Here is a 21,589-nt window from a genome sequence, read left to right as displayed (position 1 = left end):
GTCCTGGGCAGAGCATTAACACCACCCTACACACACACACACACTAGGGACAATTTTACATTTGTACATTTATACAATTAACCTACGAACCCGTACCTCTTTGGAGTGTGGGTGGAAACCGGAGCACCCGGAGAAAACCCACGCGGTCACGGGGAGATCGTACAAACTCTGTACCGACAAGCACCCCTAGTCAGGATCGAACCTGGGACTCCAGCGTTGTAAAGCAGTAACTCTACCGCTGCACCCATGTTGTAGTGTGGAGAGGGTGGATGTGACCAGGCAGAGGGAACGGTGGAAACCTGAAAAAACATTGATGGAATTTTTCAGTTCCGTCTGAAGGCAGGAAATGACTTCCCACTGTGGTCAGAGAACTGGGATTGAGGAGGGAGTGGCTGGCGGGCGGGGGGTGGGGGTGGGGGGCTGGAATAGAGGATGTGATGCTCATCCCGTACAAAATCAAACTTGGCCAGGCCTTTGCCAGTTCTCATGGCAACATTTTTTTACATGGAGGAAGTGACTGAGTGTAAGAGGATGTCTGTCGCTTATAGTGGGAACTCGAAGAAGCGAGAAAGGTGTGGAAAAGATCCACGGGATGTTGCCAGGACTGGGGGGCTTGAGTTTATGAGTCATAGAGTGATACAGGCTGGAAACAGGCCCTTCGGCCCAACTTGCCCACACTAGCCAACATGTCCCATCTACACTCGTCCCACCTGCCAACATTTGGCCCGTACCACTCTAAACCTGTACCTGTCTAATTGTTTCTTAAACATTGGGGTAGTCCCAGCCTCAACTACCTCCTCTGGTAGCTCGTTCCATACACCCACCACCCTTTGTGTGGATAAAGTCACCGCTCAGATTCCTATTAAATCTTTTCTCCTTCAATTTTAGTTATAAGTAGAGAGTATTTTCCCTGGGGTGAAGGAGGCTGAGAAATTTACAAAATCTCGTTGCCCCATTGCAGCAAGGATGTTGAGAGATGTGAGGCAGCGCAACTGCCCGCTGCCTCGCTGTGCCAGTTAGTTGGCAGGTTATGGGGGTAAAAGCTTGCACTGATGGAACAAGCCGCAGAAGGCCCAATGTATTCCGATCAGATGAATATGTGCTCTAAGTCATTGCCAGAGTAAGATTTCACACAAATTGGAGGAACAGCACCTCATGTCATATTCTCTTTAGAATGTGTACCAGAAACAACAGGGCAATGACCCCCTGGGTCAAGTGCCGGAAATGATTCAATCAGCCATGTCTGATGAAGAAAGACTGGATAGACTCGGCTTGTACTCGCTAGAGTTTAGAAGATTGAGGGGGGATCTTATAGAAACTTACAAAATTCTTAAGGGGTTGGACAGGCTAGGAGTAGGCCATTCGGCCCTTCAAGCCTGCACCGCCATTCAATATGATCATGGCTGATCATCCAACTCAGTATCCCGTACCTGCCTTCTCTCCATACCCCCTGATCCCTTTAGCCACAAGGGCCACATCTAACTCCATCTTAAATATAGCCAATGAACTGGCCTCAACTACCTTCTGTGGCAGAGAATTCCACAGATTCACCACTCTCTGTGTAAAAAATGATTTTCTCATCTTGGTCCTAAAAGACTTCCCCCTTATCTTTAAGCTGTGACCCCTTGTTCTGGACTTCCCCAACATCGGGAACAATTTTCCTGCATCTAGCCTGTCCAACCCCTTAAGAATTTTATAAGTTTCTATAAGATCCCCACTCAATCTCCTAAATTCTAGCGAGTACAAGCCGAGTCTATCCAGTCTTTCTTCATATGAAAGTCCTGCCATCCCAGGAATCAGTCTGGTGAACCTTCTCTGTACTCCCTCTATGGCAAGAATGTCTTTCCTCAGACATGTGCAGACAGAGATGCGTGGTGCGTCCGTCACCGTTCCCTTCGGAAACCAGCGCTAATGTTCTCAATGATGATGAATGAACGAATGCAACATACGACATGGAACCACACCGACCATTGATCACCCGCTCACACCAGTTCTATGTTATCCCACTTTTTCATCCACTCCCTACATGTTAGGAGCAATTTACAGGGGGCCCATTAACCCACACACCCGCACGTCTTTGGGATGTGAGAGGAAACTGGAGCACCTGTCACGGGGAAGAACGTGCAAACTCCACACAGACAGCAGCCGAGGTCAGGATTAAACCCAGATCTGTGGCGCTGTGAGGCAGCAGCTGTGCCACTGTGTGCCACCTTAAACACCAGCTGACTGCAGCAGTTATTATATTGGTGATGAAGGGGTTAATGAGCTGAACTAGAAATGCCAAGGACTAAAGGGCATAGAGTTAAGGTGATAGGGACAAAGTTTAAAGAGGATGTACGGGGCAATTTAATTTGCTGAATGCCTGGTTTGCATTGCCATATTTTGGGGTGGAGGCAGATGCTACAGTGGCGTTTAGGAGACTTTTGGAGAGGCACACAGAATAAGGGGTCGGCCATTTAGGACTGAGATGAGAAAAAACCTTTTCACCCAGAGAGTTGTGAATCTGTGGAATTCTCTGCCACAGAAGGTAGTGGAGGCCAATTCACTGGATGTTTTCAAGAGAGAGTTAGATTTAGCTCTAAGGGCTAACGGAATCAAGGAATATGGGGAGAAAGCAGGAACGGGGTACTGATTCTGGATGATCAGCCATGATCACATTGAATCAAAGGGCTGAATGGCCTACTCCTGCACCTATTTTCTATGTTTCCGTGTTTCTATGATATGCAGGGAATGGAAGGGTATGGATTAAAGGCAGGCAGATAAAATCTGGCCTTAATATTATGTCCAGCAGGAACACTGTGGGCCAAAGGGCCTGTTCTAATGCTGTACCCTTCATGAGAAAGATTAATAGGGTAGATATTCACTGTCTTTTACCCCAGAGTCTAAAATTAGAGGGTTTACATTCATGGTGAGAGGGGAATCTGAATGAAACGTTTTTCACACAGAGGGTAGTGGCTGTATGGAACGAGCTGCTCGATTGGGGCTGGTAGATTGGGTAAGTTACAATGTTTAAAGGATATTTGGATAAGTACATGAATAGGAAAGTTCTCGAGAGCCCTAGTGTGTGTAGGTTAATGTACAAAACGATCACAGATGGTGAATCTGTGGAATTCTCTGCCACAGACGGCTGTGGAGGCAGTCAGTGGATATATTTAAGGCAGACAGATGATTCCTGATTAGTACAGGTGTCAGAGGTTATGGGGAGAAGGCAGGAGAATGGGGTTAGGAGGGAGAGATAGATCAGCCATAGAAACATAGGTGCAGGAGGAGGCCATTCGGCCCTTCGAGCCAGCACCGCCATTCATTGCGATCATGGCTGATCGCCCCCTATCAATAACCCGTGCCTGCCTTCTCCCCATATCCCTTGACTCCACTAGCCCCTAGAGCTATATCTAACTCTCTCTTAAATCCATCCAGTGATTTGGCCTCCACTGCCCTCTGTGGCAGGAAATTCCACGATTGAATGGTGAAGTAGACTTGATGGGCTGAATGGCCTAATTCTACTCCTATTCCTTATGACCTTATTAGTTTCGTTTAGTTTATTATTGTCATGTGTACCGAGTTACGATGGGCCTGTTCTTGTGCTGTACTCATCTAGTGCAGAGTGAAACAGCACAGGGTCTTATTAGAGACACTCGGACTATCTTTAATCAGACTTTACTGGCTTTATCTTGCACTAAACATTATTCCCTTTATCCTGCATCTGTACACTGTGGACGGCTTGATGTGTGGGAAGGAACTGCAGATGCCGGTTTACACCGAAGATAGACAATAAATGCTGGAGTAACTCAGCGGGACAGGCAGCATCTCTGGAGAGAAGAAACGGGTGACCCATTTCAGAAATTCCTTCGCTCCAGAGATGCTGCCTGTCCCGCTGCCGCTGAGTTTACTCCAGCATTTTGCGTCTATCTTCAGTACTGCTCTCCCTCTCCCCTGGAGACCAGGGACCACACAACAGGCTTAGTTAGACACTGGGCTTCTGAAGCAGCTGAGATGCACCAGTCAGAGTTCTCGAAACTGCCCCCAAGTCTCTGGCCAGGATTGACGTCCCCGACAGCCTCACACAGCTTTGATATCAGTCCAGCCCCAAACCAATAGTCAGAGAGGCCAGCCTACACTGGGTGTGTGTGTGTAAAGCAAGCAGCGTCGCCGCTTCACTTATTCCAGGCTGGTTGTGCCCAGACCACAGCTCCATCCAGCACACGCCGTTACATCGTCCGCTGCTCTGGCCCCCTGCACCTCCTCACACAAGGGATCCAACGAGGGATTAACCCGAAGGTAAATCTAGGCTATTATGTTAGCCGCGGCGTCGCTTGCTCACACACGCTTTACATTGTAAAGTGGAACCGGACTGAGAGGGGGAAACTTCCTGTGCAGTTAGTCCAAGACTGGTACAAAGATAGACACAACACGCTGGAGTAACTCAGCGGGACAGGCAGCATCTCCTCAGACTGGGACTGGGCTTGCTCTGTGTCTCTGCTGTGTTTCCCTTCTTTCCGCTCCAATCATTTTGTAAAGGTGAAAGTTTTAATGAACTGGCATCTGTTTTAGTTTGACTGTTGTTGACGTTTCGCTTTGAACTTGTGAGGTGCCTATTGTTGTCGCTGGTGCCGGCACTTGCAGTTTGCTCATTGTCCTGCAACCCCGAGTACCAGTTGCGGGAGGCTAGCTCTTCATCTCTCTTTGTTTTTACTGTAAAGGGCATCAAAGTGGGTGTTAGGATTGTCTACATGAACCCCTCTGAGAAACCCTCCCAGACTGAGTGGTACAATGTGCAGTGTACTATTGCAGTGCAGTCTGGAACTGGAGACCCTTCCCACAGTGTGGATATATGTGTGTGTGTGTGTGGGACCTTTTCCCCTGTGTGTGTGTGTGTGTGTGTGTGTGTGGACCCTTCCCCCAGTGTGTGTGTGTGTGTGGGACCCTTCCCCCAGTGTGAGTGTGTGTAACCGCTCCCCCGTGAGTGAGGGTCAGTGTGTGTGTATGTGGGACCTGCACCCCTGTGTGAGTGTAGGTGTGTGTGGGACCCTTCCCACAGTGAGGGTCAGTGTGTGTGTGTGTGTGTGGGACCCTTCTCCCAGTGTGTGTGTGTGTGGGACCCTTCTCCCAGTGTGTGTGTGGGACCCTTCTCCCAGTGTGAGTGTGTGTAATTGTGTGTATGTATGTATGTGTGGGTCAGTGTGGATGTGTGTAGGACCTGTACCCCAGTGAGTGGGGGTCTGTGTGAGAGTGTGTGTGTGCGTGTGTTTGTGTGCGTGTGTGCGTGTCTCCCAGTGAGTGAGGGCCAGTGTGTGAGACCCGTCCCTCTCTGAGTGATGATGTCTAGTGCCTGGGAGATGAATCGTTGTGACATGTAATAGGACGGCAAAGCGGTGATTATTGGCCGCAGATCTAGGAAAGGTAAAGCGTTCGGTGTCGGGGTGAACGAGATATTAGCGGCCACTCTTGATGTAGCGCCTTGTGGCACAAGGAGGGAGGGAGGAGGCTCGGGGTGTGACTCTGCTCCTGTGCCGGTCTGGTCTGTCGACCACTGTGCCCAGCTCTGCCCAGCCACTGCCTGCCGAAAGACGCAATCCCTGTTACACACACACACACACACACACACACAGTTATGGAGTTTGTACGTTCTCCCCGTGAGTGACCGCGCGGGTTTCCTCCGGGTGCTCCGGGTTCCTCCCACTTCCAAAGACCTGCGGGCTTGTAGGTTAACTGTAAAACTCTGTAAAGTGCCCCTAATGTGTAGGGAGTGAGTGCGAAAGTGGGATTAATGTGGGCGGATGATCGATGGCTGGAGCAGGCTCAGCTAACTGATGGACCTGTTTCTTCACTAGTGTTGGCCTCGACTCAGTGGATCGAAGGGCCTGTTACCATGCTGTATCTCAAGAACCGTCAAGTACGGCACAGATAATGTGGGCCGAAGGGCCTGTTCTTGTACTGTAATGGATCTAAGTTCTAGCCCCCATGATCTGTGGGCGAGAAAGAAAATGCAGCCCAGTCTCCTCGGTCTGGGAGTGGTCTTGGTTCAAATTACAGACCCTGGTTTGGAGTTCCCTCACCAGAGAAAATAGTAAAGGGGGTGTGGAAACATTGCCAAGGGTGCCCCTGAACAAAGGGGTGCCCCTGAACAAAGGGGTGCCCCTGGACAAAGGGGTGCCCCTGAACAAAGGGGTGCCCCTGAACAAAGGGGTGCCCCTGGACAAAGGGGTGCCCCTGAACAAAGGGGTGCCCCTGAACAAAGGGGTGCCCCTGAACAAAGGGGTGCCCCTGGACAAAGGGGTGCGGAAACATTGCCAAGGATGCCCCTGAACTAATTCTTGTTGCAAGGGTCAAAATCCTGGGATTCCCTCCCAGCGTTGCATTCCCTGGAGCACTTTCACGGGAAGATCAGGGGTGGCACAGCGGTAGAGTTGCTGCATCAGAAGCCCAGGTTCGACCCTGACTACAGGTACGGTGTTTGCACGCTCTCCCTGTGACCGCGTGGGTTTTTTCCCCAGGTGCTCCGGTTTCCTCCCACACTCCAAAGACGTGCATGTTTGCAGGTTATTCGGCTTGGGTAAATACATTTTAAATTGTTCCTGGTGTGTGGGATAGGTGACTGTATGGGGTCGTTTGGGTTAAGAAGGAACTGCAGATGCTGGAGAATCGAAGGTAGACAAAAATGCTGGAGAAACTCAGCGGGTGCAGCAGCATCTATAGAGCGAAGGAAATAGGCAACGTTTCGGGCCGAAATGTCGCCTATTTCCTTCGCTCCATAGATGCTGCTGCACCCACTGAGTTTCTCCAGCATTTTTGTCTACCTTGTATGGGGTCATTGTTGGTCGGTGCAGACTCGCTGGGACAAAGGGCCTGTTTCCACAAAGGGACTGAAGAGAGACACAAAATGCTGGAGTAACTCAGCGGGACAGGTAGCATCTCTGGAGAGAAGGAATAGGCAACGTTTCGCGTTGAGACCCTTCTTCAGTCTGAAACGTCACCCTTTCCCTCTCTTCATTCATATACACAGATATACACGTACGCAGATATACACGTACGCAGATATACACGTACGCAGATATACACGTACGCAGATATACACGTACGCATATATACACGTACGCATATATACACGTACGCATATATACACGCAAGCATATATATATACACATATACATAAACATACACAACTACAAAATCACCTACAAAATCCTTATCCTCACCTACAAAGCCCTCCACCATCTGGCCCCCCCATATCTCACTGACCTCCTCTCCCCCTACCAACCCTCACGGTCCCTCAGATCCACATCAGCCGGTCTCCTCTCCATCCACAAGTCCAACCTCCGCAGTTTTGGGGACAGAGCCTTCTCCAGGGCAGCTCCCAGGCTCTGGAACTCCCTCCCCCAACTGATCCGCAATTCCGTGTCCCTCACCATCTTCCAGTCCCGCCTCAAGACCCATCTCTTCACCTCTGCCTATCCTTAGCCCCACGTCCCCCTCCCTTTTCATCTGTGCATTAATTGCCTCGTATTGTGTTTTGAATTGAATTCTGTCTTTACTTTGTGTACTAGTCATGTCTCTACTATTTATTTCATTCCTCTTACATGTTTTTCCTCTACCTGCTAAATTTTTGTAAGGTGTCCTTGAGACTCTTGAAAGGCGCCCATAAATAAAATGTATTATTATTATACGAATATATGTATACATATATATATACACACACACACACACACACACACACACACACACACACACATATGATCAATATATCAATATGATCATGGCTGATCATCCAACTCGGTATCCTGTACCTGCCTTCTCTCCATACCCCCTGATCCCTTTAGCCACAACGGCCACATCTAACTCCCTCTTAAATATAGCCAATGAACTGGCCTCAACTACCTTCTGTGGCAGAGAGTTCCAGAGATTCACCACTCTCTGTGTGAACTCTTTGTTTGAGTTGTGTTTAATAGTAAGTCCCTCTCTCAGCAGTTTGTACGTGGAGCGCCCAGCACAAAGAAGCAGGATGTGACATCTCCGCGCTTGACAGAGGTCAGGACTTTGGTCAGGACACACACACACACCTTTCCTTCCTCTTGCTCTCCTCGGGAAATGGCTGTGGATGGGCAGTGCGAGGGGTGGGTGGAAGGGGGAGAGGGGGTAGTGGGAAAAATTGGCCAAAGTGTATATATTTATACAATAGCATATGGACACACTGATCTGTTCTGTATTCATGCCTACTATATTCTGTTGTGCTGAAGCAAAGCAAGAATTTCATTGTCCTATCTGGGACACATGACAAAAAACTCTCGTGAATCTTGAACCTTGAACTCCTGGCTCGCCTCAAAGTCCCGGGAATGAGAGAATTACGGCCACAATCCTCGGACTCTGCCGACCAATTCTCTCAACAAGGTTGTTTCTCCACAAACCTCCTTCAATCGACACAATCAAGTCAATCAGCACCCATTTAATTGCAGATTGGCTCGGAGTACAGGCCAAGGAACCACAGCGTTGTAACACAGGAATCTACCCGACCCTCAATGCTTAGGTTTAAGAAGGAACTGCAGATGCTGGAACAATCGAAGGTAGACAAAAATGCTGGAGGAACTCAGCGGGTGAGGCAGCATCTATGGAGCGAAGGAATGGGTGACGTTTCGGGACCCAAAACGTCACCCATTCCTTCGCTCCATAGATGCTGCCTCTCCCGCTGAGTTTCTCCAGCATTTTTGTCCACCCTTTAATGGTTAAATTATGTCTTTGTAACAATCAGACCTATTTTCCTCCACTTCCTCCACCGACTTGCTCATCTATTTATCTTTTCAAGTTTTTAATCCAACTCTTTTCTGAAAGTTTCTCTTGAACTTGCACTTCCCCCAGACGTTGGGTGGCTCAGCGGTAGAGTTGCTGCCTCACAGCGCCAGAGACCCGGGTTCGATCCTGACCATGGGTGCTGTCTGTACGGAGCGATAGATAGATAGATAGATAGATAGATAGATAGATAGATAGATAGATAGATAGATATAGATATAGATATAGATATAGATATAGATATAGATATAAATATATACACACACATAAATAAACAGATTAAGTGCAATGGGATATTAATGTTCAGAGTTAGGGCTCTTAGAAATAGCGGAATCAGGGGATATGGGGAGAAGGCAGGAACGGGGTACTGATTGTGGATGATCAGCCATGATCACATTGAATGGCGGTGCTGGCTCGAAGGGCCAAAAGGCCTACTCCTGCACCTATTGTCTATTGTTTATTTTGTTTAATAATAATAATAATAATAAATTTTATTTAATGGGAGCCTTTCAGACATCTCAAGGACACCTTACATAGTAATCGGAATAACATATAATCGGAATATAACAAGTAATAAAGACATCACAGAGACACAAATTAAAAACCGAATTCAATCCAAAAACAGAAAATCAAAAACACAGTGTGAAGAGTTGAGTTTAATAGCCTGATGGCTGTGGGGAAGTAGCTATTCCTGAACCTGGATGTTACAGATTTCAGGCTCCTGTACCTTCTACCTGAAGGTAGCAGGGAGATGAGTGAGTGGCCAGGATGGTGTGGGTCTCTGATGATATTGCCAGCCTTTTTGAGGCAGCGACTGCGATAAATCCCCTCGATGGTGGGGAGGTCAGAGCCGATGATGGACTGGGCAGTGTTTACTACTTTTTGTAGTCTTTTCCTCTCCAGGGCGCTCAAGTTGCCGAACCAAGCCACGATGCAACCGGTCAGCATGCTCTCTACTGTGCACCTGTAGACGTTCGAGAGAGTCCTCCTTGACATACCGACTCTCCGTAATCTTCTCAGGAAGTAGAGGCGCTTTCTTTATAGTGCTTTCTTTATAATTGCATCAGTGTTCTCGGACCAGGAGAGATGTTCGGAGATGTGCGTGGTGCGTTTCTATGGGGAGGTCAGGATGTATTTGTGTGTTACACTGTTTAGGAAGATGTGAAGATGTGAATGGCAGTGTTCTCTACCCCCCCTGTATCACACTCATCATTGAACCCATCAATGCATTACTTCCCGAGACGACTGAGGAGACTCGTCGGTATGTCAACAAATGCTCTTGACCTTCTGCAGGTGAACAGTAGCGAGCATATTGGCCCGTTGCATCAGGGCCTGCTTCAGCACCTTGACCACCCAGGAATGAGGGAGATTGCGAAACGTAGTGAACACTGCCCGGTCCATCACAGATACCGACCTCCCCCACCATCGAAGGGATATATAGGAGGCGCTGCCTCAAAAAAGGCAGCCAGCATCATCAAAGACCCACACCAGCCTGAACACGCTCCCGTTTCACTCCGGCTCTCGGGAAGACGGATTCAGGAGTCTGGAAATCTAGACCATCAGGTTCAAGAATATCTTCTTCCTATAATGTCCCTGTCCCACTTAGGAAACCTGAACGGAAACCTCGCCCCACCTAAGGTTTCTGTGCGGTTCCCGGAGGTTTTTGTCAGTCTCCCTACCTGCTTCCACTCTGTGTGAAAAAAGTTTTTCTCATCTCGGTTTTAAAGGATTTCCCCCTTATCCTTAAGCTGTGACCCCTTGTCCTGGAACAGGTACAGGTAGAGTTATGCCCCTGTCCCACTTAGGAAACCTGAACTGAAACCTCTGGAGACTTTGCGCCCCACCCAAGGTTTCCGTGTGGTTCCCGGAGTTTTTTGTCAGTCTCCCTACCTGCTTCCACTACCTGCAACCTCCGGGAACCACCTGCAACCTCCGGGAACCGCACGGAAACCTTAGGGTGGGGCGCAAAGTCTCCAGAGGTTTCCGTTCAGGTTTCCTAAGTGGGACAGGGGCATAACAATCTCCTTCCTCCTCCCGGGACTTGGGGGTTCTGGTGTAGGATTCCCAAAAAGTGAATTTGCAATTTGAATTGGTGGTGAGGAAGGCAAATGCAATGCTGGGATTTAGTTAGAGAGGGGTAGAATATACAAAAACTGGGATGTAATACTGAGGCTCTATAAGGAGCTGGTCAGACCGCTTTTGGAGTATTGTGAGCAGTTTTGACCACCATATCTGAGGAAGGATGTGCTGGCTCTGGAGAGGGTCCAGAGGAGGTTTACAAGAACGATCCCAGGAATGAGTGGGATAACATACGATGAGCGTTTGACGACACTGGGCCTGTACTCGCTGGAGTTTAGAGGGATGAGACTGATTAATGAAAGGCTTGGATAGAGTGTTTGTGGAAAGGATGTTTCCACTCATGGGAGACTCTTGGACCAGAGGTCACAACCTCAGAATTAAAGGACGTACCTTTAGATGGGAGATGAGGAGGAATTTCTTCAATCGGAGGTTGGTGAATCTGTGGAATTCATTTGCCACAGAAGACTGGAGGCCACGTCAATGGATATTTTTAGGCAGAGATTGACAGGTTCTTGATGAGTACGGGTGAGAGGGGTTATGAGGAGAAGGCAGGAGAATGGGGCTGGGAGGGAAGGATAGATCAGTCATGATTGAGTGGCGGAGTAGACTTGATGGGCTCATTCTGCTCGGAGAATTTATGAACTTCATCCTGCCCTCTTAGATGCTTCTGAGATCTGGACTAGCTTCAGTAAGTATATCCAGACACTGAGTGATCCCACTAATGGAATCGAGACAATATCTTCCAAATTCACTGAAGGCAAACAAGTCGGTGTTCTCCCAAGCCTGTGTCCCCTCTAACTACACTCATCAGGCCATGCCATGCCATTTGTGTCCCAAGCACCCTACTCTAGAAAGACGATGAGGAGGAATTTCTATAGTCATGGAAACATCGTCATACAGTGTGGAAATGGGCCCTTCAGCCCAACTTCATCCTTCAGCCTGGCTGGGACGACAGATGGCACAATGGGCTAAGTGTTCGGCTGGCAACCGGAAGGTAGCCGGTTCGAATCCCGCTTGGAGTGCATACTGTCGTTGTGTCCTTGGGCAAGACACTTCACCCACCTTTGCCTGTGTGTGAATGTGTGTGAGTGATTGGTGGTGGTCGGAGGGGCTGTAGGCGCAGATTGGCAGCCACGCTTCCGTCAGTCTGCCCCAGGGCAGCTGTGGCTACAGAAGTAGCTTACCACCACCGAGTGTGACTGAGGAGTGAATGAATAATGCGATGTAAAGCGCCTTGAGTATTAGAAAGGCGCTATATAAATCCCATCCATTATTATTATTATTATTATGGCCGCCCCCTTTCTTGGTCGTCTGTTGCTGGCCTGAATTTGCTCTGGCCTTGTCTAGCGACAGTTCCCTCCCTCTACTTTCAGCCTGAAGAAGGGTTCTGACCTGAAACGTCACCCATCCTTTTCTCCAGAGATGCTGCCCGACTCGCTGAGTTACTCCAGCACTTTGTGTCTATCTTCGCGACTATACCTGATCTCTACCTGTAGATGCAGGTGTACATGTAAACAAGCTGCCACAGGAGGTGGTTGGGGCAGGTACTAACACAACATTTAAGAAAGATTTGGACAGGTACGTTTATAGGATAGCTTTAGAGGGATGTCAAGTCAAGTCAAGTCACTTTTATTTCTGTAGCACATTTAAAAAACAACTCTCGTTGGCCAAAGTGTTTTACATTGGTGGAGGTACTAACGTTACACAACATTGGTTCATAGATTAAGTACATACATAAATACATACATATAGCCCTCCCTCAGAGGACGTCAAGAAAGGCTTGGGAGTAGAGATGAGTTTTAAGTCTTGACTTAAAGGAGTGGATGGAGGGGGCAGTTCTGATGGGAAGGGGGATGCTGCTCCACAGTCTAGGAGCTGCAACCGCAAAGGACCGGTCGTCCCTGAGCTTATGCCTGGACCGCGGGATGTTCAGTAACCCCAAGTCGGCCGATCTGAGGGACCTGGAGGTGGTGTGGTGGGTACGCAGACTTTTGATGTAGGTGGGGGCGAGCCCGTTAAGGGCTTTGTAAACATAAAGAAGGATCTTGACATTTATTCGGAACTGCACAGGGAGCGGGTGGCGAGAGGCCAGGATATGGGCCAAATGCAGGCAGTGGGGCTAGTGTTGATGGGGCATGTTGGTCAGCATGGGCTAGTTGGGCCGAAGGGCCTGTTTCTGTGCTGTAACATAACTTTCCATGACTATAACATAATAAACTAAAAACCATAATAAAGTAAAAACCCAAATATTAGTTCAAAAAGAGGCATTTTGATCGGCGTGGGCTAGTTGGGTGGAAGGACCTGTTTTCATGCTATGACTATGAGTAGTCTAGTCCAGGTGAGGCTATATCCATTGTCCAGGTGAGACTGCACCTTTATGCCCCTGTCCCACTTAGGAAACCTGAACGGAAACCTCTGGAGACTTTGCGCCCCGCCCAAGGTTTCCGTGCGATTCCCGGAGGTTGCAGGTGGTTGCCGGAGGTTGCAGGTAGTGGAAGCAGGTAGGGAGACTGACAAAAACCTCCGGGAACCGCATGGAAACCTTGGGTGGGGCGCAAAGTCTCCAGAGGTTTCCGTTCAGGTTTCCGAAGTGGGACAAGGGGCATAACTCTACCTGTACCTGTTCCAGGACAAGGGGTCACATCTTAAGGATAAGGGGGAAATCCAGGTTTCCGAAGTGGGACAAGGGCAACTCTACCTGTGCCTGTGCATGTAACTGCACATCTGCTCCAGGTGAGATTGCACCAGGGTTTGTTTGCTACAGTGTTGCCGCTGGGATTATCAGCCGGAGATTCTGTGCAGGACATTTCTAACCCTCGGCCACAACACATTCCAGCACACATGAAGAATGTCGGTGGCAGACTACAAGTGAGGTCCAGGAGCAAGGGGCTGCGCGATTACAATGGTCGACCTTTAGCGATGAGCGAGTGTGGGCTATCCACACTGAGTGTGGGAAATGAGTGCATATTTTCTCCGAATACAGCCCTGAAAATTGAATAACGTTCGTTCTTTTGGCTGATTGGCACCAAGAGAGGGATCAAATTCCTCCCGTTTGCGAGTGGGAGAGTGAGAGCGGCCCAAACAGCTTGTAAATGTTTTAAGTATTTGGGCTACAAATTAGTATTTACAGTATAATATTTATTGCAGAAGGGCTGGCCAGCAGAGTGGAATTGTAAGCAGTATAAAGCAAGGTTCAATTCCCCCGCTGTGTCATCACTCAGAGACCTATAACCCTGTTACTGGCTGCAAACAGCGTCGTTACTTTAGATACCCTAGAAACTCAGCGGGTGCGGCAGCATCTATGGAGCGAAGGAAATAGGCGACGTTTCGGGCCGAAACCCTTCTTCAGAGGGTAAGGGGTGATCGCTGGTCGGCGTGGACTGGAGGGCCTGTTTCCTCACTCTATTTCTGAAAATAAGATTGTATTCATGTACGGGATAATTTGCCTGGTTAGCACACAAAACAAATTTTGTCATTATCTCTCAACCAATATCTTAGAGACTCGGAGAAAGGCAATGAGTGTGTTGCTTCAAACTAGTGGACGAGACAATGAGATGGGAAGGCAAGTGATGAGGAGGACAAAAGTGTTCATGGGTGGGGAGGGGCAGATGACGATAAGTTAGTGAGTGAGCAAAATGTCGGCCAAATGGCGTGTAGGAAGGAACTGCAGGTGCCAGTTAATAGAAACATAGAAACATAGAAATTAGGTGCAGGAGTAGGCCATTCGGCCCTTCGAGCCTGCACCGCCATTCAATATGATCATGGCTGATCATCCAACTCAGTATCCCGTACCTGCCTTCTCTCCATACCCTCTGATCCCCTTAGCCACAAGGGCCACATCTAACTCCCTCTTAAATATAGCCAATGAACTGGCCTCGACTACCCTCTGTGGCAGGGAGTTCCAGAGATTCACCACTCTCTGTGTGAAAAAAGTTCTTCTCATCTCGGTTTTAAAGGATTTCCCCCTTATCCTTAAGCTGTGACCCCTTGTCCTGGACTTCCCCAACATCAGGAGCAATCTTCCTGCATCTAGCCTGTCCAACCCCTTAAGAATACTGAAGAAAGGCGCAGAGTGCTGGAGTAATTCAGCAGGTGAGGCAGTAGTAACTCTGGAGAGAAAACACGTTTTGCGTCGGACTGTTCTCTCAAGGGCCTGCCCCACTGTACGACATAATTCAAGAGTTCTCCCGAGTTTCCCCCTGATTCGAACTCGGTGAATGTCCGTAGGAGTTTGTGGATGTCTCGTAGCGGCTCGTACGAGTAAAAGGTAACAATTTTCTTTTCATCACCAGTATTTTTTTTACTCGTGGACATTTTTCACAGTGTTGAAGAAACGTCACGAGTTTACCGGATTTACCGAGCGCCTGCCGTTACTCGTACGAGCCGCTACGTGACATCCATGAACTCCTACGGACATTCTCCGAGTTCGAATCGGGGGAAAACCCGGGAGAACTCTTGAATTATCTTGTACAGTGGGACAGACCCTTCCATCTGAAGAAGGGTCCTGACTCGAAACGTTACCTATTCCCTTCTCTCCAGAGATGCTGCCTGACCCGCTGAGTTTCTCCAGCAGTTAGTGTCTATCTCAGAGTCCATTATGTGCCCACTGTCACTTCACTTGCTCATGGGACCACCTGCATGCTATGGGAGTATTGGTAAAAGCCATATGTTCTTCCAGAGCCCTCTCCTGTGAACCCTCTATGCCGTGACATTGATTACATGTGATGCCTTCTGTTAGCAAGTGGCGATAGGTCAGTTTCAGTCTAGTTTATTGTCACGTGTACCGAGGTACAGTGAAAAGCTTTTGTTGCGTGCTATCCAGTCAGCAGAAAGACAACACATGATTACAATCGAGCCGTTTACAGTGTATAGATACATGATAAGGGAATAACGTTTAGTGCAAGTCCGATCAAGGATAGACCGAGGGTCAACAGTGACGTAGATAGTAGTTCAGCACTGCTCTCTGGTTGTGGTCGGATGGTTCAGTTGCCTGATAACGGCTGGGAAGAAATGGTCCCTGAATCTGGAGGTGTGCTTTTTCGCATTTCTGTACCTTTTGCCCAATGGGAGAAGGGGAAGTGGCCGGGGTGCGACTGGTCCTTGATGATGCTGCTGGCCTTGCCGAGGCAGCGTGAGGTGTAGATGGAGTCAATGGAAGGGAGGTTGGTTTGGAAGTGAGGTGGTTAGTATGTGACCAGAACTTGAGAGAAATATCGGGGGGGGGGGGGGGTCAGGAATGGGGATAGATGCGTGATCTGATCCAGGGGTTTGTGGCCTCTGTGCGGCTGCTGTCTGTACGGAGTTTGTATGTTCTTCCCGTGACCTGCGTGGGTTTTCTCCAGGTGCTCCGGTTTCCCCCTACACTCCAAAGACGTACAGGTTTGTAGGCTAATTGGCTTCGGTAAAATTGTAAATTGTCCCTAGTGCGTGTAGGATAGTGCTAGTGTACGGGGATCACTGGTCGGCAAGGACCAGTTGGGCTTCCACGCTGTATCTCTAAACTAAACTAATCGAGCTATCCACAGTGTACAGATACATGATAATGGGAGTATTATTGTTGTTGCTTCTACTGTGGTTGTAAAGCTACTACGGTCATGGTGGCGCAGCGGTAGAGTTGCTGCCTAACAGCGAATGCAGTGCTGGAGACCCGGGTTCGATCCTGACTACGGGTGCTGTCTGTGCGGAGTTTGCACGTTCTCCCCGTGATCTGTGTTGGGTTTCTCCGACACCTACAGTACAGGTTTGTAGGTTAATTGGCTTGGTAAATGTAAAAAATTATTGGCCCAAGTGGGTGTAGAATATAATGCCCCTGTCCCACTTAGGAAACCTGAACGGAAACCTCTGGAGACTTTGCGCCCCACCCAAGGTTTCCGTGCGGTTCCCGGAGGTTTTTGTCAGTCTCCCTACCTGCTTCCACTACCTGCAACCACCTGCAACCTCCGGGAACCGCACGGAAACCTTGGGTGGGGCGCAAAGTCTCCAGAGGTTTCCGTTCAGGTTTCCTAAGTGGGACAGGGGCATCGCTGATCGGCTCGGACCTGGCGGGCTGAAGGGCCTGTTTCCGCTCTGTATCTCAACTAAACTAAAGGAGGAATTTCACTCTTCCAGTTCATATATGGTGCTCATGACAAACTAATACTGTTGACTTGGCCTTCCAATTTTCCACAGTGAATTTCTGGAATTCTCTGTCCCCAGGAGGTTGGTGAAGCCTGATCACCAGATATACTTAGAGCATAGAACAGGCCAATGTAGAGACTTGCTCTCCAGACTCGATGACCATAAAGGCCATTTATATCCATCCCATCTGCCCGTGGTCCACAGCCCTCCATCACCCCATCATGTTGCCAGATAGAGATGGGAATCTGAAGGTTATTTTCACACAAAGGGTGTATGTCACGGGCTGCTGGAGGATGTTGTTGAGGCAGTTACTATTGCAATGTTTAAGAAACATTCAGGCAGGTACACGGATAGTTTTACTGGGGTATGGGCCAAACGTAGGCAGGTGGGACCAGTGTGGGTGGGGCATGTTGGTCGGCATGGGGAAGTTGGGCCGAAGGGCCTATTTCCATGCTGTAATACTCTATAACTGTAAACTAAACCTAAATGGCCATATGACAAAGGAGACGAATTTGACCATTTAGAGCCTGTAGTGGTAGAGATGGGGAGGGACCTGTGGTGGAGGTGGACAATGTCCTTTGGTTGGTGTGTGGAGGGTCCTGTGGTGGAGGTGCGGAGAGGGCTCCTGTGGCGGAGGTGTGGAGAGGGCCCTGTGTCGGAGGTGCACAGGGGCCCTGTGGCGGAGGTGCGGAGGGCCCTGTGGCGAAGGTGTGGAATGTCCTGTGGCGGAGGTGTACAGGGCCATGTGGTGGTTGTACAGGGCCATGTGACGGAGGTGCGGAGAGGGCCCCTGTGGCGGAGGTGCACAGGGGCCCTGTGGCGGAGGTGCGGAGGGCCCTGTGGCGAAGGTGTGGAATGTCCTGTGGCGGAGGTGTACAGGGCCATGTGGTGGTTGTACAGGGCCATGTGACGGAGGTGTGGAGAGAGCCCCTGTGACAGAGGTGCGGGGAGGGCCATGTGGCGGAGGTGTACAGGGCCATGTGGCGGAGGTGTACAGGGCCATGTGGCGGAGGTGTGGAGAGGGCCCTGTGGCGGAGGTGTACAGGGCCATGTGGTGGTTGTACAGGGCCATGTGCGGAGGTGCGGAGAGGGCCCCTGTGGTGGAGGTGTACAGGGCCATGTGGCGGAGGTGTGGAGAGAGCCCCTGTGACGGAGGCGCGGGGAGGGCCCTGTGACGGCGGTGCGGAGAGGGCCCTGTGACGGAGGTGTGGAGAGGGCCCTGTGGCAGAGATGTACAGGGCCATGTGGCGGAGTTGTACAGGGACATGTGACAGAGGTGCGGGGAGGGCCCTGTGGCGGAGGTGCGGGGAGGGCCCTGTGGCGGAGGTGCGGGGAGGGCCCTGTGGCGGAGGTGCGGGGAGGGCCCTGTGGCGGAGGTGTGCAAGGACCTGCACTGATGTGTGCGTCACTTTGGTGTGACTGTAACCAAGGACCAGGCGCTGCCTTGCAGCCAGTGGAGAGAGGAACAGGCTTGCTCTGTGTTGTGAGTCGGCAGCTCGGTGCAGGCCCGTGGGCACTGTTTGTCATGTAATCCTCCAGGCCCAGTAATGCTGAGTATTTGGCAGTGGGCAGCAGATACTGCTGATGTGAACTGGTGCTTTGTGTCCAACCATTCTGTCGGGGAGGGAGAGGAGTGAGTCACACACACGACCCTCTCTGGCCATCTCAGCCCCGCTGGCAATGGGGTGGCATCTGCTGGAGTTGGCGCAGGGGAATGTGATGAGTGTTTGAATCACACGCGCCGTTTATGCCTTGGCCACCAGCGATGGTCTGCTCGACGTTGAGAAATATTGCAAGGCTTTTGTGGTTTTAGTATTTTAGGTTTAAAGATACAGAGCAGAAGCAGGCCATTCGGCCCACTGAATCCATGCCGACCAGCGTTCCCCGTACACTAACACTATCCTACACACACACATAAGCACACGCACTCTCACTCCCTCACTCTCACTCCCTCACTCTCACTCCCTCACTCTCACTCCCTCACTCTCACTCCCTCACTCTCACTCCCTCACTCTCACTCCCTCACTCTCACTCCCTCACTCTCACTCTCACTCACTCTCACTCTCACTCACTCTCACTCTCACTCCCACTCACTCTCACTCTCACACTCACTCTCACTCCCTCTCTCACTCACTGAGCCAATTAACCTTTCATTTCCCTCTCCCCTGACTCTCCGTCTGAAGAAGGGTCTCAACATGAAACATCACCCATTCCTTCTGTCCAGAGATGTTGCCTGCCTGTCCCGCTGAGTTGCTCCAGCTCTTTATGTCTGTCTTCGCTTTAAACCAGCATCTGTTTTTCCTTCCCACCTACAAACCTGTACGCCTTTGGAGTGTGGGAGGAAACCTGAACACCCGGAGAAAACCCATGTGGTCACGGGGGGAAAGTGCAAGCCCCGTACAGACAGGACCCGCAGTCGGGATTGAACCCGGGTCCCTAATGCTGTGAGGCAGCAACTCTACCGCTGCGCCACCTTTCTCAGCTTCCAGGAGCATAGAGCTGGAGCTGAAGTCTTAAGCTGCCTGTTCTGCTGGGCTTGCAAACTCATGATAAACGCGTGTAATTCAACTTGTAGACTTATTACTCTGGACCCAAGCACTTTCTCCAATATAGCAGTGCTAGTTTCACTGTTCTTAACCTTTCATTTACATCTCCTCGGCCAACAATGGACCATTGTTGGCTCTTTGGCAATGGGAGCCGTCTCTGCTTTGTTCTGTACCTTTTCGTATGTCCAGCTGCCTTTTTTTGATAACTCTCAAGGCCAGCAGCATAATCAAGGACGAGTCGCACCCCAGCCACTCCCTCTTCTCCCCCCTCCCATCGGGCAAAATGCATAGAAGTCTGTAATCCCACATTTTTGGAGAGGGGGAATGGGTGACGTTTCGGGTCGAGACCCTCCTTCAAACTCATCTCCGACATCTCCCTACAGTTTCTTGATCTCACCGTCTCCATCACAGGAGACAAACGATCAACTGGCACATGTTATAAACCCACTGGCTCAGGGTCTGAAGAAGGGTCTGGACCCGAAACATCACCCATTCCTTCTCTCCAGAGATGCTGCCTGTCCCGCTGAGTTAAACCAGCATTTTGTGTCGATCTTCCACTGAGTTACTCCAGTGACTTGTGTCTATCTTCAGTGATGGGACAGACCTGTGTGTTGGTAAGCTGCATCGACCTTGCCCAGCGTGTGGACAGCTCTGTGGCTCCATGTGTCGACCATTGTAGAGGAGTTCAATTGAATGGACCTTGAATGGACACCATCCTGTCCACACACTCATCTCCCCGCTACCTTCAGGTAGAAGGTACAGGAGCCTGAAGACTGCAACAACCAGGTTCAGGAATAGCTACTTCCCCACAGCCATCAGGCTATTAAACCTGGCTCGGACAAAACTCTGATTATTAATAACCCATTATATGTTATTTGCACTTTATCAGTTTATTTGTTTATGTGTGTATATATTTATATTGTGGTATATGGACACACTGATCTGTTTTGTAGTCAATGCCTACTATGTTCTGTGTGCTGAAGCAAAGCAAGAATTTCATTGTCCTGTCAGGGACACATGACAATAAACTCACTTGAACTTGAATGGAACTTGTTGCTGTATTTCCTTTTCTCTTTCAGGCATTGTACGGTTGTCGGACAATGGTGACACCTCCACGTCTGAACCGTCGAACGTAAGTACAGAATGCACCAATCATCTCCCTCAGACTGCATGGTCCTGCTCCCATTGGCTTGGTTTCATAGAAACATAGAAAAATAGGTGCAGGAGTAGCCCATTCGGCCCTTCGAGCCAGCACCACCATTCAATATGATCATGGTTGATCATCCACCATCGGTACCCCGTTCCTGCTTTTTTCCATTATCCCTTGATCCCTCAGCCCTAGGAGCTAAACCTAACTCTCTCTTGAAAACATCCAGTAGATCGGCCTCCACTGCCTGCTGTGGCAGAGAATTCCACAGATTCACAACTCTGGGTGAAAAAGTTTTCCCTCATCTCAGTCCCAAATGACCGGCCCCTTATTCTTAAACTGTGTGACCTCTGGATCTGGACTCCCCCAACATGGGGAACATTTCCTCCCCCACCCCAGCCCACAATAATAATCAATTAATTAATTATCATTTCCAGTCATCTTTAATGAGCATGGTGGCGCAGCGGTAGAGTTGCTGCCTCACAGCGCCAGAGACCAGGGTTCGATCCTGACTACAGGTGCTGTCTGTACGGAGTTTGTACATTCTCCCTGTGACCTGCGTGGCTTTTCCACCCAAAGTATTTCACTGTTAAGGCCTTCAACAAACCGACATGTTCGATAGACTTGCCACTGATCTGCGAGCTGCTTTATTTTGTGCCTGTGCCTATCTGAGTAAATGTGTAAGAAGGAACTGCAGATGTTGGTTTAATCCGAAGATAGACACAAAAAGCTCTGGAGTAACTCAGCGGGACAGGCAGCATCTTTGGAGAGAAGGAATGGGTGGCGTTTCGGGTCTTCAGTCGAGGGTCGAGACCCTTCTTCAGAGTCGGGGGGTCTCGACCCGAAACATCACCCATTCTTTCTCTCCAGAGATGCTGCCTGTCCCGCTGAGTTACTCCAGCACTCTGTGAAACATCAC

At 49.7% G+C, this 21,589-nt stretch overlaps 1 protein-coding gene across 7 annotated transcripts in view; it reads left to right on the top strand.

Moving 5' to 3' along the window:
- The first annotated feature begins 4,108 nt into the window (after nucleotides 1-4,108).
- LOC116967855 (neuroblast differentiation-associated protein AHNAK-like) overlaps nucleotides 4,109-21,589 on the top strand; it is a 35,995-nt gene continuing 18,514 nt past the window's right edge. For 6 of the 7 annotated variants that reach the window (XR_004410343.1, XR_004410342.1, XR_004410345.1 and 3 more), the window contains exons 1-2: nucleotides 4,109-4,278; nucleotides 20,603-20,655. The gene's annotated coding sequence lies outside the window, so the exon portion shown is untranslated. The remainder of the gene's footprint in view (nucleotides 4,279-20,602; nucleotides 20,656-21,589) is intronic. The other variant, XM_033014488.1, reaches the window with a different exon arrangement.

Source organism: Amblyraja radiata, chromosome 41 (genome assembly GCF_010909765.2).
Source record: "Amblyraja radiata isolate CabotCenter1 chromosome 41, sAmbRad1.1.pri, whole genome shotgun sequence".
Taxonomy (NCBI): domain Eukaryota; kingdom Metazoa; phylum Chordata; class Chondrichthyes; order Rajiformes; family Rajidae; genus Amblyraja; species Amblyraja radiata.
The sequence above is the reverse complement of the archived record's forward strand: the minus strand, read 5'-3'. Positions and strand labels throughout refer to the sequence as shown.